The sequence below is a fragment of the Rhinopithecus roxellana genome, chromosome 10 (assembly GCF_007565055.1).
Source record: "Rhinopithecus roxellana isolate Shanxi Qingling chromosome 10, ASM756505v1, whole genome shotgun sequence".
NCBI classification, from domain to species: Eukaryota; Metazoa; Chordata; class Mammalia; order Primates; family Cercopithecidae; genus Rhinopithecus; species Rhinopithecus roxellana.
The window spans coordinates 7558354-7567353 of record NC_044558.1 but is presented as its reverse complement, the minus strand read 5'-3'; positions in this window follow the sequence as shown (position 1 = coordinate 7567353).

Here is a 9000-nt window from a genome sequence, read left to right as displayed (position 1 = left end):
GGGGCCGGCGCAGCGCTGTCTGCGGCCGCCCGGGGGCAGAGGGGAGCCGCGCCCGTCCCCGCCGCCCTCCCCGGGGCCCCCAGCACGCGGGCGCGCGCCTCAGCTCGTCCGGTACTTCCCGCCGCCGTCTCCCCGCCTGCAAACGCCGCGGCGCCCGTCGTGCTGCACCCCGGTGGGCGCTGCACCCCGGTGGGCGCTGCACCCCGGTGGGCGCTGCACCCCGGTGGGCGCTGCACCCCGGTGGGCGCGCCTTGGCTCCGGCTCCCGAGCCTCGCTCTCCGCTGACCACACCGCCCTCTCTCAGATTCCCTCGCCCTGCGCCCATTCGCCATCCTCTCGGCCGCCCCAGAACCCCGGCTTCAGCGCACCGCCGTCCCGCAAGCTCTCTGCCCTGGCCCAGAGCGTCCACAGCTCCGCCCTCCATCGCTCCCCTTCTCTGGATGAGTCCGAAGGGATCTGGATGGTGGTGGACGGAGGGAACAGGGGAGTGCGGGAAAGGGACTTTGGGCCAACCTCGCGGTTCACAGGGATCCAGCCTAATGGCTCCACAACCTGGGCAAGGGGCAACTGTTTCGCTCTCCTCTGCCCAGAGCACCGGTACAGGTGTGTGTGTGTGTGCCTGTGTGTGTGTGGGTGGGTGTGCATACGACATGCGTGCGTCAGGGGCAGCTGTGGGGTCGTGATCTGGCTTTGCTTTCATCTCATCTCCTACGGTGTCTGAGTTGCAGACTGGTGGACAGAGGCCAAATCTGGCAGCTACAATTTGTTTGGCCAGTATGGCAGGAAAAACTTGATTTCTGCAGCATAAGCCCTCAGGCACTCTCTAGTTGGCCACAGGCTCCCCAGTGCCTGTCACACCTGACTTTTTCACATATTCGCTTTTGCAGGCATTTGAATTCATAACCTGTGCCCTAGCGGAGGAAGGGAGAACCTTGGGCAGGGGAGGGAACAGGAGCCCTTGGGTGCGATGGAAGGGACAGCAGAGGGCAGTGGTCGGGAGTCCTGGTGCCTCAGAAGGGTGGTAGCAGGATGGCCACAGGCTCCAGCCTGCTCCTGTGTGGACCTCACACTCTTTGATGCTATTCATTAATCCTGGATCAAGTCCCTCTCCCGCATGGACTCTCTCCCGAAGAAGGGTAGTGGCTACCTCTCATTTCAGAGCTGCATCTCAAGTGGCAGGCCACAGCAGCGCCCACATGGCAGAGATACACCAAAGCTCAACTGTCTGGGGGACAGTTGACCCAAGTCCCCAGTAGAGAGGCCCATGTGGAACCGAGGCCTCCCACCAACGGTCAACAGCAGCAGCTTGTTGCAAGGCGAAGACACTGCCTGGAAGTGTATCCTCCCAGCTGGCCAAGGTTTCTAGTGGCAGCGGCCCTGGCTGAGATAGGCAGAGGGCCTGACCCAGCAATGCCCAGCCAAGTGGGCCCCGAATGCCTGACCCCAGTGGGAGGTGAGAAATGCATATGGTTGTTTTAAGCCGTAAGTTTTGGGGTGGGTTTTTTACATAGCAGTAGGTAACTTATACCCATCCTTGGGTCCAGTTGCTCGCAGTTCCTTCGCCTGGCTGACAGCGGCTGGTAGCGGCTGGTAGCTGCTGGTGGACGGTCTCGGCTCCTCCCATGTGGGCTCTCTCTTGGGTTGAGTGTGCCCCTGGACAGTCAAGCTTCAGCGTGCACTCTGGCCTGTGGGTGCTGTTGCGGCCACTTCCCAGAGCGCAAGAGTCACCCTCTTTGAGGGTCAGGCGTGGCCCCTCATCAGAGGCATCCCTCAGCCCCCCGGTTCTCTTCTGCCGGAGCGCCTGCCTCTCTCCCACAGCCTCACCTCTTTTGACCCCTCCAGACCTCTCCCCTGACCCTGGGCTTACCCTCTCCTTGCCATGAGGAGGTGAAGACTGGCTGTCTCTGTCCCTGCCACCTCCGTGCTCGCATGCCCAGCTTCCTGGCAACCCAGCCCACACAGCTTCCCTGCGGGTTCTGCCGCTCAGGGAAGCAACAAGGGCTGATTGGATCTGACAGGGATGAGAAGCTTGTTAACCACCCATTGATGCAGTGGCCATGGGAGGATGTGTTTGCCAGAGAGGATGGGGAGAGATGAGAGCCAAGCCTGGCAGGTGGCACAGGGTTGAGGTGGGTCAGTGCCCTGGGCCCTAGCGACCTGCATTCCAGTGCCCTCTGCTTCCAGTCTGGCCACAGCAGGGCAGATCGCCTGTCAGGTCTGAGGAGCCTGCTGGCCTGTGACTGGGAAGTAACTGATTGGGGAGGCGAGCACAAGTTGCCAGATGATGCCACAGAGAGGGGAGCTTGCTGCCTGCCAAGGCTGAGCCCTTGCAGGCCCGTGTTCCTCCACAGGGTCAGTGCCCAACCCATGGCTATAACAAGAGTCTAGCGGAAACTTCTGGTGCAGTCACATTCTGAGGCTTTTTCTGCCCAAGCACATCTCACTAACACACAAAGGGTGGCTGTCACATCCAAAAGGCCCTGGCCCCGAGGCCAGAACTCTGACGCTGCACCTCAGCATGCAGGACTCGAAGTGGGCAAATCCTCTCCCCAAGCAGGACTCAGTCACCATCTCACTAAGACCCCCGGCACAGGGAGCAAGCAAAGGTAGCTAGAGTGGGTCCTCAACAAGTGCAGCTGGAAGTTGGGTCTGTCATTGAGAGGGGTTCCCGGGGGAGCAGGACAGAGAGCAGCCATGATGGCGGGTGAGGCGTGGGGACCCGCCGTATCCGGCCAGCTGTCCGGAGACCTGGGCTCCCTGTCCAGCCTCAGCCTTTTCCTCTGGGTTAATCGTAATAGTTTTTTTCCTCTTGGTTCTCTAGGGTGTTTTACACAGACAATCAGACTGTCTGGAAATAATGACAGTTTTATTTCTCCGATCATGATTCTTTTTCTTTTTCTTGTCTCCTTCATTTGGTAACTAGAAGTGGTGGCAGCAGGCATCCTTGCTTCCTTCCTGGTTTTGACAGGAATCCTAACATTTCGTTAGTATGACGGCTGCTTTTTTTTTTTTTTTTTTTTTTTTTTTTTTGAGACACAGTTTCATTCTGTCGCCCAGGCTGAAGCGCAGCGGCTTGATCTCAGCTCACTACAAACTCTGCCTCCCGGGTTCAAGCGATTCTTCTGCCTCAGCCTCCCCAGTAGCAGGATGACAGGCATAAGCCACCATGCCTGGCTAATTTTTGTGTTTTTAGTAGAGACGGGATTTCACCACGTTGGCCAGACTGGTCTCAGGCTCCTGACCTCAAGTGATCCACTCACATCAGCCTCCCAAAGTGCTGGGATTACAGGTGTGGGCCACCATGCCTGGCCGGCTGATGACTTTTGATAGATACCATTTACTTAGGCTATGAGGTTTTCCTCCATTCCAAGTTCTATAGGTTTTTTTCAAATCAATAGTAAGGGTTGAATTTTATGGATTGCTTTTTCTTCATCTATTGAGATGATCATATTGTTTTTCTCCTTTAATTTGTTACTGTAACTCAGTATTATATTTTTCTAGTATTTAATCATCTTTTCATTCTTGGGGCAAACCCTACTTGGTTATGGCATATCTTTTTTTGTTATTCAATACTGGGCTCGGTTTGCTAATAAAGTGTTTAGAATTTCTGAATTTATGCCCATAGCAAGATTGGCTGGTAGTCTTCTCTCATGTCGTCCTTGTCTGCTTTAGTTTTTGTTTGTAAGATTACACTAGGCTCATGAAAAGGAGTTTGGAGATGTTCTTTCTCTTTCTCTTTTCTGAAAGAGTTAATAGGCTATTGGAATTATCTGTTCCCTGAAGTGTAGTAGATTTTGTAAAATCGTCTGGCCTGGTGTTGTGTGTGTGATTTTTCTTGGGGGTGGGGGGTGGGCGGTGGTGAACAGACATTCCTTCTTTTTTCTTTTTTATTTTTTGAGACGGAGTTTTCACTCTGTCGCCCAGGCTGGAGTGCAGTGGCTGGATCTCAGCTCACTGCAAGCTCCGCCTCCCGGGTTTACGCCATTCTCCTGCCTCAGCCTCCCGAGTAGCTGGGACTACAGGCGCCCACCACCTCGCCCGGCTAGTTTTTTGTACTTTTTAGTAGAGACGGGGTTTCACCGTGTTAGCCAGGATGGTCTCGATCTCCTGACCTCGCGATCCGCCCATCTCGGCCTCCCAAAGTGCTGGGATTACAGGCTTGAGCCACTGCGCCCGGCCTTTTTTATTTTTTTTGAGACAGAGTCTCACTCTGTCACCCAGGCTGGAGTGACGTTAATTTTTTGTATTTTTGGTAGAGACGAGGGTTCACGATGTTGCTCAGGCTGGTCTTGAACCCCTGAACTCAAGTGATCTGCCCACCTCCGCCTCCCAAAGTGCTGGGATTACAGGCTTGAGCCACCATACCTGGCCCTCTCTTTTTTTTTTGAAACAGGGTCTCGCTCTGTTGCCCAGGTTGGAGTTCAGTGGTGCAGTCGTGGTTCACTGCAGCCTCAACCTCCTGGGCTCAAGTGATCTTCCCACCTCAGCCTTTGAGTAGCTGGGACTACAGTTGCATGCCACCATGCCTGGCTTGTTTTTAAAATCTGTGTATAGAGGGTGTCTCACTATGTTGCCCAGGCTGGTCTTGAACTCCTGGCTTCAAGTGATCCTCCTGCCTTGGCCTCCCGAAGTGCTGAGATTCCTGGCCCTAAGGCTTGTAATTAGCTATTCCACTTTAACTTAACAGTTATACATCCCAAATTTTCTGTTTGTTCTTGACTAAGATTTGGTAAGATATTTTTCTAGGACAGCGTTCATCTTGTGGAGGGTTTCAAAATTATTGCCATAGGTTTATAGTTGAAGTATTTTATTTTGAAAATCTCTGCAGCATTCATATCAACTTTATTAGTCATTTCTTAGAACTAACTTTTGGTTTTGTTAATATTTTCTATTGTATATCTATTTTCTATTTTATTACTTCTGCTTTTGCCTTTATGATGTCTTTCCTTTGGGCTTATTCTGTTCTTCTTTTTGAACCTCTTAAGTGAAGTGGTCCTGTTAGCCATAGAAGGATGACTGGCCTGTGACTCAGCCTGCAGGCCTGGCACTGAGGGCTCTGTGACTCCCTTGCGTTCCGTTCCCTCTGAGGGCTCAGGGAGGGAGGTTGGTGCCTAGCCCAGATGTCTCAGAAGGAAAGGGGATTAGGGTTTCTCGAGGAAAGGAGGGCAAGGCAGGTCTGTCTAGGCAGTTGGAAACGTGGGAGTAACAGCCAGGTCATCTTCCCAGCGGCGGGTTCCCACAGTTTTCCCAGAGCCAGGCTTGAGGTCACTTAATCCTTAGGGTCATGGGAGCAGGAAGCGCTGAGGTGCTAGGGGCCAGCTGGTGGGTTAGGCAGCCTGGTTCCCCAGGGAGGGAACCCACACAGACCTGCAGGGGCATGGGAGGGAGGGCGCAGGGGAGGAGAGTGCTCCCATCCACCCACCCGCTGCGCTCCAGCTCCCTCTCCTCCAGCCCCTCCAGAAGGGAATTCTGGCAGAACCACTTCTGGACCTGTCCCCTCTGCACCCCTCATTCCTGTGCCCTCAGTTAACCTCCCTGACTCTGACCTGGGCTTGGGTCTGTCTTGGGGCCTGGCTGCTGTCCTGGGAAGGGAAGGGGAGGAGATCAGAACTCAGCCTGTGGCTCCAGGCCACTGGCTCTGGCTGGGCCTCATGTTCTCCCGGAAGGAGCGCCTCCCCTGCCCTCCACAGGGTCTGCTTTTGCTCCAAAGGCTCTGCCCTGGACGGAGCGTCCTTCTTGCCTGGGCATCTTCAGACCTTCGTCTGGGACCCTGGTGGCCATGTGGCTCACCCTGAGGAAGGCGAGTGAGGGGACCCGGGGCACAGGGTAGTTGACGGGTTGCTGAGTAGTGAGGAGTCCTGGCAGGAAGCAGCCCTGAGTCCCTGAGGGGCAGAGCTCAGAAGCCAAAGCCAGCACCCCCAGAGCTGCTTGCTGTCCATGAGTGACCTGAGAGCAGTGGCACTAGGAGGGCCTCACCTCCAACCTGCTGCCCCTGCTCTAAGCCGCCGCCCGTCACATGCCTTCCTTGCAGGTGTCTCCATGAGGACACCACGGGGCGGCTGGCAAGTTCATTTCAGCCCGGAGTCAGCACATGGGATTGACGGTGACTCCCAGAAAGCAATGATCAGTTGGCCGCATCTGTCAGAGCTGGGGTGGGAGGAGGCGTGCCAAGGGCCATAGCCATGTAGTGTCAGCCCCTTGAAGGAGAAATCAATCTCTCTTCAATTCTGTGGGGTTCACGCTGAGATGTGAAAGGCTGTTAGCCCCTGGACTCCCTGGGACTGCTGGGCAATAGGCCATGGAGTCCATTCCATTATTTAAGAATGGCAAGCCTAGGCCGAGGTGGGTGGATCCCTTGAGGCCAGGAGTTCGAGACCAGCCTGGGCAACATAGTGAGACTCTGTCTCTACAAAAACATACAAAAATTAGCCAGGCATAGTGGCGCACACCTGTAGTCTCAGTTTACTCAGGAGGCAGAGGTGACAGGATCCCTTGAGCCCAGGAGTTCAAGACTAACCTGGGCAATATAGAGAGAGATCCCATCTTTATTTTTTTATTTTATTTCATTTTTTGAGACAGAGTCTTGCTCTGTCGCCCAGGCTGGAGTGCAGTGGCATGATTTCAGTTCACTGCAACCTTCGCCTCCCGGATTCAAGTGATTCTCGTGCCTCAGCCTCCTGAGTAGCTGTGATTATCGGCGCACGCCATCACGCCTGGCTAATTTTTGTATTTTTAGTAGAGATGGGGTTTCACCATGTTGGCTAGGCTGGAGAGAGACCCCCATCTCTACAAAAATAATAATAATAGTAATGTAAAAATCAGCAGGGCATGGTGGCATGCACCTGTTGTCTGGGCTACTTGGGAAGCTGAGGTGGCGGGGTCCTTTCAGCCCAGGAGTTGCAGGCTGCAGTGAGCTGTGATCATACCAGTGCACTCCAGCCTGGGCGACAGACCAAGGCCCCTTCTTTGAAACATAAATACAGGAAAAATTTAAAAATGGCAAACCTGAGCCTCTTGGTTTGAGGCGACAGAGGAGGAGGTGGACAGCAGGCTGCCTGCAGGCTGCCTTGACCTGGAGTGTGCTGCTCTCCCCATCCACACGCAGGGTCACACAAGCACGTGCTTGCTCTGGGCAGCAGCTGCCTCGGCTCAGGCTAGCTTGACTTCACTGTTGCTGGTGTGTGCTTTCTGTGGTCTACTTTGGTGGCCTGGTCTTCCTGCAGTGGCAGCTGCCCACGTGGCCTTAGCTCTGTCCCATCCCCGGCCTCATCCTTGCCCGGCTGGAACGCCTGACTGCCCACTCTCAAGCACTTCCTCTCCTGGCCTGTGACTGTGGTGACCGTCTGCCCTGGATTTGCTAGAAGACCAATTTTGCTTTCCTCAGTAAAGATGTTTTGAAATTCATGTTTACACTTTCATAAGATTTTTTCATGTAAGTAAATGCATATATCAGGAAACCATTTTTTGACAAATTGTCTTGGTTTCTGCCTCATAAATATGTGGTCATTTGACCTGAAGTGATGGTCTCTGAACTGTTCACCTCAGACCGGACCTTGACCTTGTTGAATTCTCCTCCTTGGAGAGCCTTCCTTGAATATTCACCCTAAAACAGGCTCTCCCCATCACCCCAGTTGGGTCACCATCCTCTATGTGAAGGCAGCTGTTCCATTTCTTGTTGATGGCACCCGCCAGTGTGAACCTTCCCTGTCCCCTTCACTGCATAGCCCCCAGCACCTAGAACAGTGCTCAGCAGGTGGTCACAAACTTACCGTTCAGTCCATCCTGATTTCCAGCACGAGCTCTGGGCCACTGCTCTCAGCCAGAAACCAGTACATCCTGGGACCCCTTACTAGGAGCATTCTAAGTCAGTGACTGATGAGTCTGACATTCTCCCATCTGCAGAGGGTCATTATGGAGGGAGATGCATGGACCGTAGCTCTCCATCCCTATGACAGATGGGCACAGAGGGGCCTGGACCACCAGACGGGCTCTGTCAGAACAGGATGGTCTTCCTCTCGCTGGAGGGACAAGTATTCATCCTAGATGACCTGAGGGGCCCGAGATTTGGAGAACGGTGCCATAGGCCTGCATCCGGCACAGATAGCAGCAGGGCCGTCTTGGCCCTTGGCTCTCTCCCAGGCCTGGGCTGAGCTGGTTCCCCGCAGAGTGCTCTCAAGGGGTCAGTCCTCAGCTTCGCAGGTCAGAGATTTCCCAGGATGGGACAGGTCATAGCTGGCTTCCAGCTTATTCTGGAATTTCCCATTTCCTGGGAAGAGGGTGAGGTCAAGCTTCCTTTCCCTTTAGCTGGGAACGACAGGAGCCAGCCTGGGGAAGGTCCTGAAGCTGTTGGGATTTCTAGGTGTTCAGAACTCTGGTCACCAGGAGAGCTGGGTGCCCTCGGGTGTCCCGGGGGAGCCAATGGCTCTACTCTGACGACTCAGTGTTGCTGGAAGGCTCTCTCCTCTCTCCCCAACCAGGAGAACCACCCCATCTCAAGCCCCATGGAGCTGAGCTGAGCATTGCACCTGGCTGTGAACACCTGGCTGGGCCCCTGCCCCTCTCCCAGTCCTCATTCCAGCCTTCCCTGCTTCCTCACAGCCACTTGGTTACTGTCATGTCCGTATCCTTCCCAGAACCTTGGCATCCCTTCTGGCTCCCAGTGGGGGACCTGGCACACTGTGGGGTTCAGCAGATGTTTGCTGAATTGCTCTCTGCGGCTTTGTGCACCATCCCCAACAATCTTCCTCCAGTCCTTTCCTGGGCCCCATTGCTCCTGCATTTCAGGAAGACTGGACCCAGGGGCTGGACAAACCAGACCCTGCCACTGAAGTCAGGCTTTGGGAGCTGATGTCCGGCATGGCCAGTGGGATGGCCTCCCCCGCACCCTGATAAACCCTCACTCTTCATTGCAGAGAGCCAAGCAGGCCAGAGGTGGTCCCGGGTGTACTGACTGCCGTGGGGCCTCCTCCCTCCAAAGCTGCCTTTGGTCTCCACTGTAGC